Source organism: Pararge aegeria, chromosome 15, assembly GCF_905163445.1.
Source record: "Pararge aegeria chromosome 15, ilParAegt1.1, whole genome shotgun sequence".
Classification (NCBI taxonomy): domain Eukaryota; kingdom Metazoa; phylum Arthropoda; class Insecta; order Lepidoptera; family Nymphalidae; genus Pararge; species Pararge aegeria.
The window spans coordinates 2625555-2648639 of NC_053194.1; the positions used below are offsets into that span (position 1 = coordinate 2625555).

At 36.0% G+C, this 23085-nt stretch overlaps 1 protein-coding gene across 5 annotated transcripts in view; it reads right to left on the reverse strand.

Annotated features, from left to right (window-relative positions):
* Positions 1 to 23085, reverse strand: part of LOC120629716 — a 126562-nt gene that overhangs the window by 72639 nt on the left and 30838 nt on the right. The window contains exon 1 of one of the 5 annotated variants that reach the window (XM_039898713.1): positions 21094 to 21327. The exons of the other annotated variants lie outside the window; for them this stretch is intronic. The gene's annotated coding sequence lies outside the window, so the exon portion shown is untranslated. Of the gene's footprint in view, positions 1 to 21093; positions 21328 to 23085 lie in introns of those variants that run through there. 5 annotated transcript variants of the gene reach the window in all.

A 23085-nucleotide genomic window follows, 5' to 3' on the forward strand; every position in this document is an offset into this window, starting at 1 on the left:
CTTTGAATTACTTTATGCCTGTATCCTTTATCCAACATAGGTTTTTGACTATCGAAATACTGTAATAGCAAAGCTAAATGGAACTTATGAGCCGCTCAATTTCGTCTGCACCTCTTTAGCAAAGCTCTCTTAGCAAAACTATCTCCCCTGTAGTTTTCTTACATCATTTTGCCAAATTGTACATGCTATAATATACGTTTACTTGTGTGGTGTACAATAAAAGTATGTAAATTATTTTTTGTTCAATAATTTTAATGTAAATTACCTAACCTACCTTGCTTACAATATATCAACCGAATTTCCGATTTCTCTTGTAACTTGCAGTCGCGTCTAATTTAATAAACATTAGAAGTTACGAAACTATGATGTCTTCTTATATTTTACGGTCTATTGATGCAAGATTGGTGCCGGTTTGACAGGTCCCGGGTTCATCAAACCCGCGACTATTTAGAATATTGCATAGTTTGAGTGGCAGTTTAGACTTCACAAAATATACTAGCTAGTTTTTTAACGTACTTTGTACTTATCATCACATCAACCGATTGACGTCCACTGCAGGACACAGGTATTTTGGGATATTCGAAATCCTCGGTTCTGGGCCGCTTGTTTCCAGCGGCTCCTACAAACTCGTTTGATGTCTCCGTCCACCAAGGTCATCTATTCTTTAATCTATGTGCCCCGCTCATTGCCAATTCAGGTTCCCAATCTTGCTATGTCGGTAACGCTAGTTCTTCAACGGATCTCCTCATTCCTGCTTTGATCACATAGACATACTCCTAGCATATCTCTCTATAGCCAGCTAAGTGACGATGCACTTATTATTAATAAAAGTTAATTTGAGGAATGGCGTCAACCACAGAATAAGTAAAAGGTGCCTTCTTATTGGGATTTCTGTGGTGTCAACTGTTAACTGACCAACTGTTCTTTAACCAACTCAATAAGAACTTATGGAACTAAGTATATTTTTGGCTTCCTTTGTAGATCCTGCAATTCATCATCATCCTAAACAGTCAACTTTAATAAATACTTCGTCTGTTGATTTGTTTATTTGCGCACATAACTATATATTATAAAAATTAAGCTTAATTTGCTATACCTATTCCACGAAAAGCAGGAGAATCTGTATATTCTGTATAAAGTATGGTGTAATTTATAATTTCCATAGCAGCAAAATTTAGCCTATAACATCGATTACTTGACGTGCGCTGAGAAGACTATTGACGATACATAAAAAGTATGTAGTACTGCATGATTAAAGTACTCATTATTATCTATAAAAAGTCTGCAGGGGAATATATCTAACTATCATAGTTCAGTCGCAACAGCAGCTTTTGTATAGAACACCTTAATAATGAATGCCACAGATTCTCCAAATAAACTTTTCCTAAGGGATGCTTTAGAAACCAAAACAAACGCGGACGAAGTCGCGGGCAACAGCTAGTACACGTAATGTATAGTCGTAACATGGCACTATATTATGTGGCGGCCGGATGGCGCAGTGGTCAGCGACACTGCTTTCTGAGTCGAAGGCCGTGGGTTCGATTCTCACAGCTGGAAAATGTTTTTGTGGTGAACATGAACGTTTTTCAGTGTCTAGGTGTTTATCTGTATTATCGCAGTACCCATAATACAAGCTACGCTTACTTTGGGGCTAGATGGCGATGTATATTTATATTGGGTCAAAATCAGTCAACCGGAAGTTTAGATGATAATTTTATTTTCTGGTTTTGATCAAGTTATTTCTTACCATAAGGTATGTTAAATCATAAACAAAACAGACATTCAACTACCGTATGAAATGCACGGATGTAGGCGTGGGATACTAACTCACGTGGAATCAGTGAGTCGACACTCGACACGGACCGATGGGCTACGCTCCTCGTTTCTTGTAGGTACTTGCTAAAGTAGATACTTTTAACGAAACAAGGTACAACGAAAAGATGTCATCTATCTATACAAGGTTTACTTTTATTATAGTACCAATTGACGGTGCAAAGCAACCCTTCTTTTTGACGTGACAACGTCTTATAATTGGATGGAGCCGACTGCACGCACGAAAAAACATGACGCATGCGGCGTTACCTCGCTCTGAGGCGTTCTATTCAAGGTTTGAAGTGCAAGCGAGAGCGCGGAACGAGCGACAAAGAGGCACAGTCGGCCTCCGCGTTCGACATCTGTCTCTCTCCTACTTGAGTGAGCGATGCGTCCGCGTGGACAGCTTCTATACAATAATGCATTTACAAGTTTCGGTTCGGATGAAGTGCAGTGAAAAGTGAATGTGGTGTCAATTGTTTATAGCAACGATAATATTTATCAAACAAATAAAATTAAAATTTTCTTTTGAAAAATGCAACCATTCCATCAGTATTTTCTTAAGACGACGTTGTCACGTTCAACTATCGTCAGTAAGCCGACTTTACAGACAACCAATTTTTTTTTTGTTCCACTACAATTTAGCCCTTGACTGCAATCTCATGTGGTAAAAGATCATGTAGTCTAAGATGGTAGCGGAGGGTGGTATGGTAGTCATACCCCTAATCGGTTTCTACGCGACATCGCACCGGAACACTAAATCGCTTAGCGGCACATCGTAGAGCAACCTAGTTAGAGCAATAATTCACACCCAACCTTTTTTATTGATTACGTAGTCCTTTATACTATAATAGGACTTTTCTGTAAGCTTACGTTTAATATAAACTTTGAACTTTTTCACAGACATCTCCATGATATAAACTGGTACGCCCATACGGGATGCGCACAAACAGAAACACGGACGTCCAAGACATAACGTTTTTAAACAATTTTTTAATCAGTTTAAATAATAAAAAGAGATTTTATAAAAGCAATAAAGAATAAAAAAGTGACATTTTAAGTTGGAGTATCACTCGGTGTGCGTAAACTGAGAGTAATACCCACCTCAACGTTTCGCTGATGAGGCGTGCAATACTACTGTAGTTTTATCTCGCATACAAATAACGTCGTTTGAATTATTTCTTTCGTTTGTGCCACCCGTAGCCTGTCTCCCGTAATGTATCCGGACTTCAGATTGTCGTGGGAGACTGAATGTCTTGGAAGCAGTGACTCGGTGCTCGATACGGTCCGCTGGACACCGCTCCTTGTTTTTATACGGAACTACGCTGTTTTACTCGTAGGGATTCGTGTAGTGATGCACCTAAAGGGGACCTTCACAACATGAAGTTTATTTTACTTGGCTCCCCTTTATACATTAACAACATGAGGTTTTAATTCTATCTGGATCCCCTCTCGCTTTGAAAAGATTATGTACTGGTAAACCCCTTCGAGATTTTTGTATATTTTTATCCAATCATAAGGTGTTTGTTTTACTTGTAACGCCTTTCCCTTTGAAAAGATTGGGAAAAACTTTATTTATTTTATGTATACACCACAAAAAGAATAAGATGAACAGTACAAGAGGAAACTTAAAAAGTAGAATATAAAAGGCGGTCTTATCGCTTAGTAGCGATCTCTTCCGAGTAAACCGAGAGAAACCGAAGGGAGGGGTGAATTATTATTACCTACATACTTACATGTGAATGATTGCATACTAATACGTATGCAAATTTCAATATAATTATTTATTTATATGAGTTAAAATAAATCACCTAATGTCTTTCTTCAAGTGAAATTTTTCTTTCTTCTTGCTTATTTTTTTGCTTCCACTTCATCTATTGACAGATATTTACAGACAGACAGATATTTGGACTAGCACACACGATGTGTGCTAGTCCAAATATCTGTCCACCGATCAACGTTAGTTTTGTAAAGCAGGCCAGCTGTCAATGTCAAAACAAATTGTATTAAATTTACCACCATTATCACGCCTCCGATCCAACGCCACTCAAGCCTAAATTGTGCTCCAATAAAAACACGACAATATTACTTTACAATGAGTAAAATAAAGCCGTTTTTACTTACATTCATCGGCCACAACCTTCGAACCAATGAAGCCGACCTAATGAAGCGTGTCCGGTAGATACAAAAACTTCAGAGATCGTGATAATAAAAACTTTAAGAAACCGAACTTTTTCTTGCTAAAATTGGAATTTGGAGAAAATATACATTTAGCCACAAGCAAATAATTGCAGTAAGTCGTTTTTGGATTGATTTTCTCAAGCTCGATTAGCTTTTTATGGAACGACAAACGAGAGCATAAAACAAGCAAGAGATGCCAATTTGAGCGTATTTTTTGGCTCTAGGTTTCTTAAAAAGCTCGTTTGCGTAGGATCTTCACCTCGACCACTCTGTCAAGACAGAACATCATATAAGAAATCTCCGTTAGTTGTTAACCTTAAGAGATTTACGTGTAATTTTATAGAACACTGCTAAATAAACGGTTCAAATGTAATTGTTTCAATACTTTAAAACAATTTGCCTGGTTATTAAAAGTTTTATTTTTTAAAACCAGCCAGTTTGCATATTGTAATACACTTATATATTATTTACTCGACAGTATATGCTATATATGTTTGTCGTCTTGGATTTTGAATGCAATGTTAGGGCTGCGTCTGATTTCTTTCAGTAAAAGGTGTGGCAGTGGTTTACTCGAACACTATTAGGTTTGCGGTTACACAGATAAGTCTCAGAGACAGTACATAATGTACCTCTAAAGCCTGTGAAGTATTATTTCGGTATTCATTTACACGTTTTATTGTATACAAAATAGAAAAATTTATTACATTCAGTGGCGTGCGTACAGGGTTATTCACAGGGTATGCAGATTATATAAAATTGAGAAAATCTGCCGCACGATTTATAAAAAACTTAATGGTAGGTACTGTACGAGATATATCTAGCCTACACTTAAGTTTTGATAACCTGTACTGTGGATTTTCTCTACTTTATATCATCTGCATATCCTGATTCCTGTGCATACCCTGCACGCCCCTAATTACATCGATCTTTCCTATCAATGCTGTTAAGACAGATAGTGATCTTTTGAGGAATAATAGTGAGTATTGAATGTATGTTTATGTAGAACAATAAATTACTTTAATAAAGTATTTACTGTAAAACTTATTCCATTGTTTTGAGTTTTGCCTTCCGATGGCAGTCCATACTCCGCTGTTATTTTTTATTTATTTCTGGTGGTTAAATTAACACTATTCATACAAAACAGACATCTTTTGGTTCTTGTTTAGTTCCATACTAATTACTGGTGTTTCTCGGTTTCATTGATCTACAATTACCCGAACTTAATTAGTGACTTCCATTTTGTTTGTCTTAACCATCTGTTCTCTTTCAAACTGCATTTCATTCACGGACGCTGCGCTATCGGCTGCACCTATTTTTAAGTACACTCAAATTGGCTCTTCCTTTCGGTAAGCCGTGAGGCGATACTTCGTAAACAGAAAGATAAATAAACATATTTTTAGATTTTCCATTCCATTTGTGTGTTTAAATTTCCAAGCGATCAGGTTAGTTTAAGATAAATAATAGATGGGCCGTGGTAGTCTAGTCGGTAAGGGTTCGGCTTTCCTTTCGGAACGCATCTCGAACTTTCCAAGTTATGTGCGTATTTGATTTGTGAAGGTGGCGACCGATTGGCGCAGTTTGCAGCGACCCTGCTTTCTGAGTACAAGGCCGTGGGTTCGATTCCCACATTTCCCCTGGAAAATGTTTGTGTGATGAGCATGAATGTTTTTCAGTGTCTGGGTGTTTATATGTATATTCTAAGTATTTTTAAGTAAGTTTGTTTGTTACGCTTTCATGCAAAAACCACTCTACCGATCCTCATGAAACTTTGTACACATATTCTTGGAAGTGCTAGAAGTAATATAGGATACTTTTTATCCCGACATTAAGCTCGGTTCCTTTGGGAGAGGGGATGAAAGTGTTTGACGATTTTACACCATAACTCCGACAAATTATCAACATAACATTAACACAACAATTAACATAATTATTTTTGTACTATAGAGGTTATAATATGTATTTAATTGCCCAAACTCTGTGTAGATCTTGATAGATGATGCAGCCTAAGGTGGAGCTCGCTTGCCTAGAAGATGCCTATTCACTCTTGATTTGAAGGTACTCAGAAGGAAGGTATTTGGTTTGGGTTGGACATAGAGGACAGAACTCGTCAGCGGACAGCAGCAAACCTCTCATTTAAGGCTTAGCGATACTGAATACTTGATTTTTTTTTTACAACTAAACTTAATGTCACATCAAAAAGCAAAATCAAACGCAAACGAATTCGCAGGCAACAGCTAGTTATTTATAAAAATATTCATCAGTCATCTTAGTACCCATAACACAAGCTACGCTTACTTTGGGGCTAGATGGCGATGTGTGTATTGTCGTAGTGCATTTATTTATTTATAAGGAAAACATCGTGAGGAAACCTGCATGCCTGAGAGTTCACCATGATGTTCTCAGGGGCGTTTCAAGTCTACTAATCCGCACTTGAACCCTTCTCATTCTGTGAGGAGACCCGTGCCCTGTAGTGAGCCGCTAATGGGTTGAAATGAACAAAAGATAAGTAAGGTCGGTTACTTCTTAAACTTACTTTAAGGCGTCAAAAGTAACGAAATCGTTTATTTTAAGAAGGCCTTCTTTAAAGAGCTTTCGATAGATTAAGTCTGCTAGCACAGCAAATTCTATCGATAAACTGGACTTAGTGAAAAAAAGTATTCAGCCCACATTGGGATAGTTTTGAGACATTTAGGGCTTTTTAAAATCGTGGGTACTGTGGCTTGACATCGAGTCCACATACCCTTCCTAATACTTCTAAGGCATTGTATATGCATTCCCACGTGCAGTAAAATGTTATGTCAGAGCGTGAAACACTTCAAAATTATTCCGACGGTTTGCCTAGTTTATTAATAATGCCCTTAGTGTCTTACAAATTTATAAAAGCGGCATCACGTGGGAATAGTTATACAGTATTTTTCACTTCCACTGGCCGCACCTTTCAAATGTCAGCGCGTGAAAAAACTGTGCATATCTCTTTTTACTATGAATTGGACGAAATAACCTTTGAGATCCTACCAAACCTATTAAATATGTTCAGCTGTTTGCGATGCGTGTTTTATATCTAAATTAATTCAGATCTATTCAAAAATGCCTGACTTATATTTATATACAGCTCATTTCACTCCCTCATTAAGTTTTGAGGCAATTTAGGGCCAAAAACAATGGGCCTCACTCATTCATGCTATATTTAAATCAGACTAATTTATTACTATTCTTGTAAATACATCAATCAGACGAACACAGTATAACATTTTCATTAAATACAAACAAGCGATAAAATGACGTATCGTGTAGACCATGAGGATTATATTCGTATGAATGTAAAGTGCATATTTGGTGTGTATTTTGATGTTCTTTGTACTTTATCTTTGCCATTGATCTCTTTAATGAAGGGGATGTCCGTTTCTCCCTAATTGGTAATAACAAGTCCATCAGTAATAGATGCAATGGTAAATGGACTTAAGTTTTAATTTGGGAAACATCTTTTTTCTTTTAAAAGGTTCCCCCTATTTTTAAAAATAGGGGAGCGTTTTAAATGCACTTATATTATTATCTTACGCATACTAAGTATAACAAGTTAAATATAAAACAAAAGTATCGATATTTTTTGTTGTTAATTCTCAGTTGTTCGTATTGGCTTGTCTCTGAAACTATACTATATTTAGACGGCCGATTGGGGCAGTTTGCAGCGACCCTGCTTTCTGAGCCCAAGGCCGTGGGTTCGATTCCCACTACTGGAAAATGTTTGTGTGATGAACATGAATGTTTTTCAGTGTCCGGTTGTTTACATGTGTTTTCTAAGTATTTATGTATATAAATCATAAAATATTCATCAGCCATCTTAGTACCCATAACACAAGCTACGCGACGCTTACTTTGGGGCTAGATGGCGATGTGTGTATTGTCGTAGTATATTTATTTATTTATACGTGGGTTTCGAATATATTTTTGGATAGCTTAGTTCTTAAGGAAGTCTACGACCCATAGAAGTTATAGAGCGGGCGGCCGATGCGACGCGGTAATTTAAAGTACATTGCGTAAAATAGATGATTAAAGTTTGTACGTCGAAGTCGCGGCGAAACGCAGCTTTATGAATACATATAAGCTTCCATGATTAAATTGAAACTTGATTATCATAACGACCAATCAATAGCATGGCTCTTTGCATTCGATAATTTGCGATTTGTTACCCCATTCTAATTCATCATCATATCAACCCATTACCGGCCAACTACAGGCTGCGCCCTGTCTCCTCTCACATTGAGAAGGGGTTCAGGCCGACCATGTTGGATCAGTGCGGATTGGTGGACTCCCCACACCTTTGAGAACATTATGGAGAACTCTCAGGCATGCAGGTTTCCTCACGATAACTTCCTTTACCGTTGAAGCAAGTGATGAATGCAAGTTAGAGGTGCGTGCTGGGATTCGAACTCGGTTTCCGAAAGAGTAGTCAAACTTTTGACTTCAAACACTTCTTCATTCTAATTGAATGGTATATACCGATTTGACTTTTTTTAGATTTTTGAAGTTCTACTTCTTTTGGCGCGTTAGGGAAACAGTAAATTTTTACGATGCGCGCCCAGACCATCACAAAAACCGACACCCCAAAAATTTTTAAACTAATATTATGTTGACTGTAGCGTCAACATAATATTAGTTTTTCAAAAAAAGTTTTGACCCTTCAATTGCCAAAGTCTGTCGGCTCATTCCGGTGATTTAATTGATTCAATTGCACAAAAATCTCAAATTTTAATATTGAGTAAAACACGAGTCCTATAGCGAGATAACTGGGTAATGCGTCATAATAAAACTTTGAATGTATTTAATACCCTTTTTTCTATTATTAGTGTCGTAGAATAACGCGTAAAATAAAACTTTTGAACAGATTTTTATCTTGTTACGCCAAAGAAGTATAACTTCTAACGAGTGAAAATAAGTACGCACAGTTTTTTTTTTTTTAGATCGAGGTTGTAGAGTCGGGTCGTCTTGTGTACAAAATGGCGCCATATTACATGTTGCAACACTGTGAAATATTTATCAAAAATCAATCTGATAACTTAATACATCCGTGGGCTTAACAATTGATGGGAATTAGATTTATTTGTAATGATCGATGTGTAGGCCAGACAAATACTGCCTCGTTGGTCTATTACTAAGCTTTTTAGTAGTAGTAGTGCTTCTTATGGCAGAGCTCATCCGGGGAAGTACCTACTACCGCCTTGTTTATTTCCACCGTAAGCAGCGCTGCTTCTTTCTAAAGGGCTAGTTGCCGGTGCAATTACATGGATATAAATAAAAAAAAATATACTCCGACATTACACACATCGCCTTCTAACCACAAAGTAAGCGTAGATAGATAGATAAATGCTTTATTGCATACAATTAAGGGATAAAGATAATATATATTGAAAACATAAATACAAGAAAAATAAAAATGCGCAAAGGCGGTCTTATCGCTTTAAGCGATCTCCTCCAGACAACCCTTAGTGAAAGAAGAAAATGATTATGGAAACGGGATAGTGCGTAGCTTGTGTTATGTGTACTAAGATGACTTAAGCATAGTTCAACGGGTACATACCACGATAATTTTTTTGGATTTGTCGACATTTTGACCCAGCTGCATGGCGGTTTGTACTCATTGAACTAAATTTAAGAAATGTTGATTAACCATGAAAATCTTAGTTTTAAATCTTTAAAATGACTTAAGAATATTTTTATGAAAAAAAAAAACCTTTTTTTTAAGACTACCATACTCCCTAACAGGTTAGCCCTCTTCCATCTTAGACGGCACCTGTTAGGGTATGTATGGTAGTCATACCCCTAATAGGTTTCTACGCGACACCGCAAAGGAACACTAAATGGATTAGCGGCACGACTTTGTCGGTAGGGTGGTAACTAGCCACGGCCAAAGCCTCCAACCAGAACAGACCAGAGAAAATTCAACAAAAAATTATATTCATGCCCCTGCCGGAAACGAACCCGAGACCTCCTACTTAATTTCACAGAGCTCACCGCTGCACCAGGGAGGTCGTCAAAAGTACATTGTAGTAGAATAAAAAAAAAACAACTTGGTATTCCATAAAATTATTGTAACCTATTATCAGTCAAAATGTATGATCGGGGTGTGTATATTTAAGTTGTTCGTATGTTCCTCTTTAGTAGCACATTTTTCGATCGTGTGTTTTCGTACAGTATTATTAAAATGACCTTATCCCATTACATTACCGTCTTTAAAAGCCTTTTATCATAATGAACGCCATACAAGGCATCGGAATTATTAATCTTTGTCAAGATCTCTTAGGCGTTCTCCTTCGCCTTTCAGTAAATTAATTAATATTCCTTCTAAGCCATTGCGCATCTATACAAATAAACAGGACTGAAGTATCTGTCTGTTACTTCAAAATAATTGCCTCTTATTAAACTCATCTTGATTATTTTAAACGATGATTAAGTTTGCAGTACAATCACACGTTACCTACTTTAATAGTTTCAAGTGACAATGTGAGATGGTGATAACAAAAAAAAACAACCGGCTAAGTTTGTTGTGGGCTTCTTCTTAGACCAGGGCGCGTTTGTAACCCAAGTAGCTTTAGTTTTAAGTTGACGAATTTAGTTATAGCCATCAACTCACTTCTATGTTATATTTTACATGTAATGTACGCATCAAAAGTGCAATAATGTGCCTATTTGAATAAAGAAATATTTGACTTTGACTTTGACTTTGTATTATCTAGTTATAGAAGTCGTACTAGCCCCTCTTCAGGTGGGTCGAGTGCGAATACCAGCTCGCACCAGTAGCTTTTCCGAGTTATGTGCGTTTTTGAAGAAGTATGGATTACAACAATCTGCAGCGTGCTGGTAATGGGTTACTTTATTTATTTATTTATTAAGGAAAACCGACAGTTAATACCATTTTCCTTGTCTAAGTTTCTACGTTATGAGCTAAGTGAATGTTCAGCTTAAAGGTTCTCACATCGTTTGCAAATAATTAAAAAATTAATTACATTTTAAATACAACTGCATTACAAAATAAATGTCTAAAAATAATTAATAAGTTTATAATGTTATAAAAATAAAATAGAATTTAAATAAAATTGAAATGAAATTACAGTGGAATAAAACTAAAATGGAATTTAAATTAATATTAAAAATAAAATATTAAACATCAAAGTCCAAGTTTGTTTTATAAATATTTGATAACAGAAGAAGTCCTGTATTTATTTTGTAATGTCAAATGTAGGTAGTACAATTAAAAGTGTCAATAATTGTACGCCTCTAAAAAGTCAGTCAGTTTTATTATGAAATAATAAGACGACGAGCAGTTTTTTTTGCGGCAGAGCCCATCCTGGGAAGTAGATACTACCGCTAAGCACAGAACAAAGAACCTATTTTACCTTTACCTTATTTCTGCCGCAAAGCAACATTGCCGTGGTCCAGTAGGTTCCATACATGCCCTAAAACTATTCAAAATAGGTACAATATTTAATCGTTTACTATCTTATTATTTTTTTACATTAATTACAATAATGAAACAACGTAAAATCAAAATACTAAGTATTAGTTATCTTAATCCGTATACACACCGTAGGTGTACAGTACCTGCCGAGTCTTTGAAGTTGCCGACGCCCGCCCTCAGGCCATTTCAAAGCGCGTAGATCCTCTTTTATAACTAACTAACTCATGCCGTTAAATTGCAAATTCATCAAAATCAAATCATTGTACTAGGAGCACATATCCTAGTAGTTAGTAGATACTAAATATAAAAGCAAGATTAAGCAGGAACCCAATTCAAAGTCATCCGTGGGTTCTGACGATGCGGATTAGTAATTACCTACTTGTTCAGCCTCTTTGTCTCAATGATTGACGTGCATTGTCGAGTATTGTATCAGTAATTGGTGCTATTTTGAATTGACGGCATTCAGTGTTCGGACCGCTCAAGGTCATGAACTTTTTTTGCTGTTACAAAGGTGTTTGTGCGTAGGTGTATCGACATTGATATACCATGCGACTTTATCGAAAATGGCAGAACTAACATATTGAAGACCTTGACTGCAATCTCACCTGGTAAGTAATGATGCGGTCTAAGTTGGTAGCGGGCTAATGTATTAGGGGTATTGCTTTTATAACAAACTCCGTACCCCTAAACTGTTTCAACGTGGCATCGTGTAACGATAAATAACTTGGCCGCACATTTTTGTCGGTAGGGTAGTAACTAGACACTAAATCTCCCACAAGATCAGACCAGAGACATTCCAGATATAATAAATTGCCTAATCGCCCCTGTTGCAGATCAAACCAGGGGCCTCCTAGCAGTGGCGTGCATAGAGGGTATGCACAGGGTATGCAGATGATATAAAATGAAGAAAATCTCCTGTACGAGTTATAAAAAACTCAAGGCTAGGCATTGTAAGAGTTTTAAAAAGCCTACCCTCAAGTATATATAACTCGTTCGGGAGATTTTCTTCATTCTATTTCATCTGCATACCCTGTGACGTTTCAAAAGTTAGGCCTAGGTTATATTAGGCCTACTTGAAATAAATGAATTTTGAATTTTTTGAATTTTGTGCACACCCTCTATGCACGCCACTGCCTCCTAGAGTCCTACTCATCAGACCACCGCGCTCACCACGGCGCCATGGATATCTTCAAGGTTTGATTCTTTCTCTGTTTGATCTTCAAGATCTTAACATTATGATATATGTAAGGCCTATAGCCTTCCCCGATAAATGGGCTATCCAACGCTGAATTTTTAAAATCGGAACAGAAAGAAGAAACAACAGACGGGACAGGAAGAAGAAGTTTCTGAGATCATTGCGTTCAAGTAAACAAATAAAAAAACTAACTCTTCAGCTTTATAAAATAGTATAGGGATTGCGTGCGGGGATCGATATCAAAACCCCTGAAAAGACAGGCAAAGTACTAACCTAATGGTACATACACAATTCTAATAGTATTAATGCTCAAAAGTCTACATAGAGACATGCAAGTAAAAAGCTGTAACATAAATAATGTCGTGTTAATAACTATGCGTGAACCAATTATTTATATCGAGAAATCCGGTTGCCGCATTCCAGTGCAAAGCCTGCCTACGAATTATGAATACTAAACATAGCATTTTATATTATTGTAACCTGAATTTTCTTTTACCATATGCATACAAAGTGAATACATACTAAAATAGAAAACAATATCCCATTTAATGTACAGTCATAAGTGCAAGAAAAGAAGGACGTGAAACTATAAAATCGTTTATAGAAAACATTTTGAATTTCTAACACTTATTTGGCTATGAATTAGAAAACTATCATTCTATAATGTTAGCAATTGTTACAGTAATTTTATAAAGTGGGTAAATATCCAACCTTTTTATAAGTATAAATTCACATTTGCCAGACATTTTACTAAATTGATTAGGATTTTACAAATACTCCAATAATTATTAATTAATTCATAGATATTTTTCAAGAAACCATAATAACCAGTTGGTGGGTATTTTGATATAAATACGGGTGCATTTTCGATACACTGCAGGTAATTTCTTTCCTTGAAAGATCAAAACAAAATCTCTTCTTTTAGAATCTATTCTATAGATACTTTGATAATGATATTCCAATTGAATTATTATTTTACTTATTTATTTATTTATGGGTTCACAAACAACACCACAGTATCATATTACACAATGGTATACATAGTACGAATATTACGCAGTTGACGCCGCCGTTTACTGCGGCGTCAACGGCGTAAACCATAAAACTTACGTACGTACGAACGTATTTACGAACGTATTTACTTATTTCTTAGGACTATTTTTTTATTTCATATTTATTTTTACCCTTGTCGCTTCTAAGGTACCTATTTCCATTTACTAGCATAAAGAAATAATCCTAGAAAATATATCAAAAAAGTGTTTTACGTTTCTTTATACAGACAAAATAGACTTGAGTTTTGTGAAATAAAAAAAACTATATAGTAAATCATTCATTTCGTTCAACATTAAAATGCTAATTAATAAAAATTTAAATTACAAATAAGATTTATTATTGTAATGTTGTAAACTAAGTTTACGTAAAGTTACTATTTACACGACGCCTTTTACTTTTGATGTACCAATTTCACAGAAATGAGAAATTATAATTTACTTTACAATTAAAGCATTGTAATATGAATAATTTTACTAGTGTACAGATACGTTTCCTAGTTCTGATATTTTAATTGAAGAAAATGCGTTGCACTTGAGGTTCCCATGAGTGAGAATTTTAGAACAGAAAAGCTGAACACCATTTACTCCCGGAAATCGAACTCAGGGCTTCTTCCTCCGTAGACCACTAGACCAAGGCACTTATGGACTTACCAGTAAACGTTGAGAGATTAGCGACACAAAAAATATACCTTAACGCTGTAACTCGAATAGTTAGTTATATTATTTAAAGGATTCGAAATGACTGTTCACAGTTCGTCATACTTAAAATATTTTTAAGCCCCGACGGGGGTTATAAGTTTGTGCGTGTGTGTCTACGTGTGTGCATTAGTGCGCGAGTGTGTGTGTCTACGTGTGTGCATTAGTGCGCACGAGTGTGTGTGTGTGTGTATCTGTCTGCATCGTATTTCCCAGAAATGGTTGAATCGATATACTTTTTATTTTTTGAAAGGCGAATTAATCTGGAATCATTTAAGTTTCGTTTGATGAAAATCGGTCCAAGATGGCCGCCGCGTCGACAAAAAATGACGGATTACAAACTTATTTCTTAATAACTTAATAAAGAAAAATTGACAACTTTAACACAAATGTTTAGATACTTGTAAAAGAAAATACCCGATAAGGTAAATCAAGTACCTTGGATCTCCTTTGTTGGGAAACGAAAACAATGGAATCTCTCTACAAATATTATCTGTGTGAGATAATTTTGATAACGCGTGGAGATTCCGATTCCCATGAATCCGGCAACTGATAACTGATAACATATTACAAGACATAAAGTTGCTATATACACAATTTTCCTTCTTAAGCCTCGTTGGTCTATTGGTTATCATATTCGATTGCAAATTACAGGGTTCGATCTCCGAGTTGGGCCTATTCATTGGCCCATATTGGGTGTTTTTATAAAGAAATTCAAAATTTTTTTTTGGTCAGGCTTTGGCCGTGGCTAGTTACAACCCTAGCGACAAAGACATGCCGCTCAGCGATTAAGTGTTCCGGCGCGATGTCGCATAGAAACCTATTAGGGGTATGACTACCATAACCCTACCGCGGGCTAACCTGTTAGGGCTACCCTAACAGGTTAGCCCGCTACCATCTTAGACACCATAATCACTCACCACCAGGTGAGATTGCAGTCAATGGCTAACTTGTAGTGGAATTTAAAAAAAATAACCTGCGCGGAGTTTGGAAATATACTCGTATTTCGGAGAGTGTACTCAGGAACTATTCAATTTGATTGCTTATACTTGTTTCTACCAAGGAACTGTAAGGCATCGTAAGGATCTGCACCGTTACGTAGTTATGTCCCTTGGTCTCGTACAAAGCGTTTTGCTTTCTCGTTCCTATTTTTCACCAAATACCAGATACCTATAATATGGGTTCCTTCAAGTCAAGAGTGAATAGGCTCCTAGGTAAACGCGCTCAATCTTAGGCCGCATCATTTATTTTCGGGTGTGATTACGGTCAAGCACTAGTGAATGAATGAATGAAAGAATGAATGAATAAATGAATATGATACAAAATAAAATAGCTAGTCTATACATTTAAAAAATAAATTATCCCGCAGGGTCTCAGACCTGATCTCTTTCCGGTCGTGCCGGAGTTGCCGTCCCATTGGAATATGAGAGTAGGAGAACAGATAGTGCACCTGTGTTTGCGTGCACTTCATACATACACATAGCACTGCATACCCAAATTATTTTATATCACTCGTATTGGAGGGGAATTATTCCTTGTACCTGCTTTATTACCCTGGTCAAAAACCCTATGCACGCCATTGTGTGTCCGTAATCGGTCAGACATACATACTGTTTCGTCCTTAAAAGACGTTTTATTTGAAAATTAAAAAAAATATATTTCCTCGCAAGTACAAGTAAAACCACTGACCTCTATTATTATTTAGTTATAAAGGTCAGTGATACAAACACTTTAACTACAGTTTTTAGCAGTAATTTTTCAAGTCACATAATTTATGTATACTATTTGGTAAATTACTTTTTTTGACTTTAGTTTTGTCTGTAGCTTGCTTTTTGTAGACTGGCATATGCATCGCCTAAAGATAACTTAACCTAACAGAATATGAGAAATTCTACTTAGACGAAGTTGCTGTTATCCTAGTCTAAGATGTATTGCTAGTTTTACAGTAATATTGTAAAGTGGGAGAATAATAATAATTTTGGCAACTATAATTTGGTAAATGAATTGATTAGCATTTCAACGAGTGTGCTAATAATCCACTATTATATAATACTCATTTGATTAAAAGTTTTTAAGATATAATTAAAATTATATTTGGTTTACATTCGGTCATGACATTGTGTTGGTGGGTATTTTGACATAAATACGACGCATTTTCGGTACACTTCAATCTTGTGGGAGACTCAGACGGCGCAAAGATCGTTATAAGTAGTAATAACTATTTGAATTTGGAATTATTTTAACATATATTGGAATGTTACCCGGCTAAGTTTGGTGTGGGCTCTTCTTAGACCAGGGCGCGTTTGGAACCCTCGTAGCTTTAGATTTAAGTTGGCGAACGAAGTTATAACCATCTCGTTACAATTATGTAAACAAATATGTATGAACGCTTCATAAGTGCCTGTGATAGGCCTACATGAATAAAGAAATTTTGAATTTGAATTTGAATTTGAATGAGATTTAAATAAATTATGCCTTGTAATGCACAATGCAATGAAATTAGATCGCATTATAACTTTGCATAATCGAATTGTTATCGCACGCCTTTCGGTGCGGTAAAGTGTTGCACCCCGTTAATTTGCATTGATCAACATCTAAACATTACGGCACGCATTCCTTCCTGGTGGAACGGGGCTTCCTGAAATACTGAATTATTACAGCATTTACTTACTTAGGCATATTACTACGTGGCGGAGATTTATAACGATATTATGCAGGTACTTTTTGAAGTTATACTTCTTTTGGCGCGTTACGTTAAATTTTACGTGGCGCGCGCGCACACCGTCACAAAAAACCTACACCCTGAAGCTAGCTCGCTAGCTACAGTCAACGTTTTAGTTATTTAAAAAAGGGTTTCACAGTGTACACTTTCAATTTTCAAAGTCTGCGGGCTCATTCCGCTGATTTAATTGATTCAAAACAAAAATCTTAAATTTTTATGTTGAGTGAAACTTGACTGTCCGATAATGCGTTATAATAAAACTTTCAATGTATTAAATACCTTTTTTTTATATTGTTAGTGTCGTTTTTTCTATAAACGTATAATGAGGCGAAAGATACAATTTTTGATAAGATTTTTATCTTGTTTCGCCAAAGAAGTATAACTTCTAACGCGTGTAAAAAAACACGTGTGTGGTGAAGCTAACATTGCATCGTGAGGAAACCTGCATGCCTGAGAGTTCTACATAATGTTCTCAAAGGTGTATGGTATCCACCAAGTAGTTTAAAAAAAAAAATCGTTTTTTTTTTTTAGTGTATACTTACGTATTACGTTTAGCAGTTGTATATATAGATAATAGATGATGTGATGATGATGAGGTACCCATATAAATTGTTATACCTAAACAAATTGTTGCATTGTAAGAAGGTATCTACCAAGCGAATGAAATATTGCTTATAGCAAACCAACTTTTAATGCTCATGAACCATAAAATAAATACGAATGTAAGGTGTGAAGGACATCCAGTAGTCATGAAGTCGATTGCGTTTTGTCTACGCTTAGTTAGGTATTTATCGTGCAATTCTAGGTCACATAAAAAATATGCGTTGTAAACAAAACGGTCCGGTGATAGATTTTTTTGCTGCACATAATAAAGCAAGCGCAAACTCAACCTGAGACCGAGATCCCGGGTTCGATACCCGGAAGGGGCAATTTTGGAATTTATAATATCTAAATTTTCTCTGGTCTGGTCTGGTCTAGTTGGAGGCTTCGGTCGTGGCTTGTTACCACCCTAACGACAAAGACGTGCCGCTAAGTGATTTTGCGTTCCCATACGATGTTGCTGGGTATTCTAGTTATATTTAATCGGTTTCTACGCGTCACTTCACTTTGTGGCACCGCTCACAACTGCGCTAAGGAGGTTGTCAAAATCCTTACGATGAATCCCGTAATACCATGGAATTTGTATAAAACGTGCGACTATGTTTTGAGGAAAACAATATTTATGCGAAATTCTAATTAGTTAGGTAGGTACTAAAAGTACGTTCGGGTTTACCTATATTTAGTTTCAAGTAGGTACGATATTTTCAGAAAACAATGCTCATTCAATGAACAACACAATAGCTACTGGTATTACAACAAAACTGGATATCGGCTTATTGTTACTGGGAAAGTATATGAAACAAATTGTGCAAATAAATTAGAGAACACTTTGTCACCGCCAATGCTCGCTCTCGGGTGACTAAGAAAATATAGGCTGCTAGGAAGCAGGCCACTCCGCTCTGATCTCTTCAAAACATTCTAAAGATTGTTAAATTATAAAATGATGTTGGAAAAGACCAATCTGCTGAGTTTCATGCCGGCTCTTCTCAGTGGAATCTGCCTTCCGAACCGGTGGTAGAGTCACTACAAACAGACTGACTTGACGTTTCTAAAGTGCTTATAAATAAGGCCTACTTGAAATAAATGAATTTTGAATTTGATAATATCACGGAGAACGAGCAGCAGCGTGCTCTGTGCTACTACTACAATCTGCTGCGATCTCCCCCATTGGGCAAACTCCCCCGTTGGAAGAGGCCTTTAGTCCAGCAAAGGGCTGTTATCTAGCATAAAAATGACCGACATATGAAGGACGGCCGATTGGCGCAGTTTGCAGCGACCCTGCTTTCTGAGCCCAAGGCTGTGGGTTCGATTCCCACAACTGGAAAATGTTTGTGTGATGAGCATGAATACTATACATATTTAGATAAAATGTGACGAAAATATTACAATCATAAGCGAAAGGTGAGATAAAATCGACTGTAGTTATGCCTGTGAAAAATCATGCTTAATTTGCTATACTCAGCGAAAAGCAGGAGAATCTGTATGGTGCAATTTATAATTTCTTCAATCTTTACATACCAAACAGATCTTCGGCAATACACGTTTCGCTCCGAAACCGGAGCATCCTCGGGAGACGCTCACTTTACAATTATTCTCATTCTGAGGCATCCTCAGGAGTTTTTGACCTTCAATGAAATGTATTCCGGTGTGGTGTATAAAGATTTAAGAAATTATAAATTGCAGCATTCAGATTCTCCTGCTTTTCACTGAGTATAGCAAATTAAGCTTGATTTTTCACAGGCATAACTACAGTCGATTTTATTACACCTTTTCGCTTATGATTGTAATATTTTCGGCACATTTTAGCTATGTTTTAAATACAGTCAAACCTGGGTAAGTGAGAACTAGATAAGTGAGAAAACTCCATAAGTGAGAGTAATAGCCAGGACCCGTCATTTTAAGCTCCCAAAACCTCTATTAGCGAGAAACAGAAACCTTTAATAAATAATAAATAAATATCTATACCTCTATAAGCGACAGTCGAGTAAGCAATATTCGACAAAATTTATGAGTTAGAGAAAAACATTCAAAATACAAAAACAGAAACCCAAACGAAATTCACGGATTTTTTTAAATGTAAATAAGATCTAAATAAAATAAAATTACATAGTTCATGAATATGTCTTGTTATTGCTGCGTACCTCTATAAGAGAGAAACGCTACCCATGTACCTGCATTAGCGAGAAACTCGGGTTAGTGAGAAACCTCTATAAGCGAGAATGAGATTGTGCTCCCTTGAACTCTCGCTTATCCAGGTTTGACTGTATAGTATCACGGGGTCCGAAATTCGATATCCGAGTCGGGCCAAGAATTGATCCTATTAGATAGCCTACCACCGTATCATCATTATCACACATTACCTTTCGGACCACGAGTCTCTTCACAGTATGAAAAGGGTTAAGTTCGTATTCCACAACGCTGGTCAAGTCAAACTTGGTGCAGTTCACACGTCTTTGAGAACATTATGGAGAACTCTCAGGCATGCAGGTTTCCTCACGATGTTTTCTTCTACCGTTAAAGAAAGTAATACTTATTTAAGTCATTATAATAAAATTAGACGAACAAATTATTCCCAATGACCTTTATACAAGGGTAGCTTACGTATAAGACAATACCATTCCTTATTTAAAGCTCTTGGCAATAGAATAATCTAATGAAAGTATTAAGGAAGTGTTCTTTTGCACATACGGGATTACATCCATGTTGTGGATACTAGACAATACTTGTGAAATACGCCATGTTGATGATAAGACAAATATAAACTGTTTAGTAAGCACTAGACTTTTTTTTTTATTTGGAAAACAAACAGCTATAAATAAATTGTTACAATGGATAAACTTAATTATAGATCTTACACAAACCAATAAAGTTTTCACTATTAATTAAAATTATCATAATGATACGGGAGTTTGGTTTAATTATATATAAGTAACTTATACTAAGTAATACTGGTTACAATAAGTTAATAACGCAAAAAAGATTTTAGGAAGACTTCATTGAAAGGTCACGTAAGTGATCTTCCCAAAGGGTAACTAATTAAATAAAAAGCGAAAGGATTTTTGAGCAAGAACCCACCACGCTGCTCCAATGTAGGTTTCTGGGTTTATAACCTTTTAATGACATAACCGGTACCGACAGATTACCGTTATATTCGAAGCGTTAGCGTTAGGGTATATAACCTCCAAATTTCCTAATTTTATGCAGGAAACTCGACCGGGAATCGAACCCAGAAAGTAGTGATGGTTGTCACTCTGACGATGGAATGGATGATGCACTTAGTATTTTTTTAAATAATACAAAGTTATATTATTATTAGCGTCAGAAACAGAAACAAGAATGACTTTCAAGGCATTTCCACAAAACAATCAAAAAACCTCACCTCATTGTTTGTCTCAAAATACCGCCATCAACAATCCTCTTATAAAAAGTAACACAGCACAAGAACTGACACAGAATACAAATTTTCATCAATTGAACTATCGTCACGGTTTTGAAAATTTCTGAACGCGGTTTTGGGGCGTAAAATGACGTAGAAACTTTTTAAAAATGGCGAACTCAAACTGGTATAGCGACGCGCTCCGGTGGCGCGCGAAGAAACACTGAGAGGCAATTTTCAAGGCAGTTTGCACCGAAGATTACAGGCTGGCTGTAGGAAATGCATACGAGACTGAGAGGTAACTATTATCATTTTAAGGATTCCGTACCTGATGGGTGCCTACACGACCCCATAACCAAACCTTTGCAGTGCCATCTCAAGAACAGTATCTTATAATTTTTATAATTTTGTTTAGTGTTTTTACCTACACTTGGAGGAATTATCAATTTTATAAATTGCTTTGAAATTTTCGGAACCGACAGGATATGAACCTGCGACTATCTTACAATCGCGGCCTGAGCGCTTTCTCCAATTAAGCTACGGCTCTCCTACCGTCGATGCCGAAAATTTTTGTATGCTTTTTAAATTTATAAAATATCTTATAACGGTTATAAACGGTTATAGTTGAAATTTTCGGAATGATTATTTCTACTAACGCGGAGTTGATATTTTGTTTTTCTTTTTAGTTCTTCTAAACCTAAGGTTGCCTGGCAGAGATCGCTACTTAGTGATAAGGCCGCCTTTTGTATGCTACTACATAATTGAAGTGTTCGGTCTTTTGAACTTAATGTGGTGTACAAATAAAGAGTATAAATAACAATAAATAAATAAAATATTTTGGTAGAGACAACTTATATTCTATTTCACAACAACGCAAACAATAAGAAACCAATATAACGAATTACAAAATGTCCGTCTTTACAAAATACTTTACTCGCTAAATTGCTTAGCGGCACGCCTTTGCTGGAAGGGTGGTAACTAGCCGCACCTGAAGTCTCCCATCAGACCAGACTAGGGAAAATTTAGAAATTATAAATTCCCAAATTATCGTTAAAATAAGTAAACAGAAAAGAAGGGAGACTAAACTAAGGGGAACTATTACTGGTTTCCTGGCAATAGAGATAACGTAACCTAATGTCTGGTCAGCAGCAATCAAATCAAATGAAATCAAATATTTTAATTAAAAGTAATATAATACCTACCACTTTCTGAATGTCATACAAATCTGTCATTATTTCAATAATAAATATTATTACATGAATTGGTTAAACCATTTTGTATCCAAGCTACTTGACACTGGCAAAAACATTTTGCTGTTGTTGGCACTACAAAAAGCCATAAATCAAAAGAAGAAGAAGAGCCATTTTGTAATAAAGTTTAAAAAAACTAGTAAATTATATATAAAAAATTTGTAATTATTGATATAAATTTATGCGGTGAAAATAATAATTTTAATCTAGCTTTAAAATATTTTCATTAATACTAAGTCTAGGTAAGTACTTTTTCATTTAGAAATTTGTTGGAATAGTTGCCGTCAAAGGCTCCTTATCAGATATATGGTCGACTTCGCTGTAGTAACCTCTTTTACATAGGCCCCCTTTATATAATGATTTGAACCTCCCTTCTGTTAAAGAGAGGTTCAAATGAGAGAGAGATTCTGATGTAAAATTGTTATACAATCGTACGCCATTGCTCATAAATGAATCGCCAACTTTCTTTAACCTAAACCTCCGGGTTGACAATTTTTTTTATTACTTGTTATAACATTATTACGTTCATAACTTTTTTTAACGATATTTATTAAATAAGAAAAACATTAATATTTTTTCGAATGTTCATTATATTTTCAAATATGTATTTACCTGCTCGCTACTGTCAATGTATTACTTGTCTTAAAAAAACCCTCCCGCAATTTAGGCGTATGTCATAGATAACGCGAATCGCTCGCTATTGTAATAAAAATATGGTTTTAATATCAGCTGCTCGACCATACCA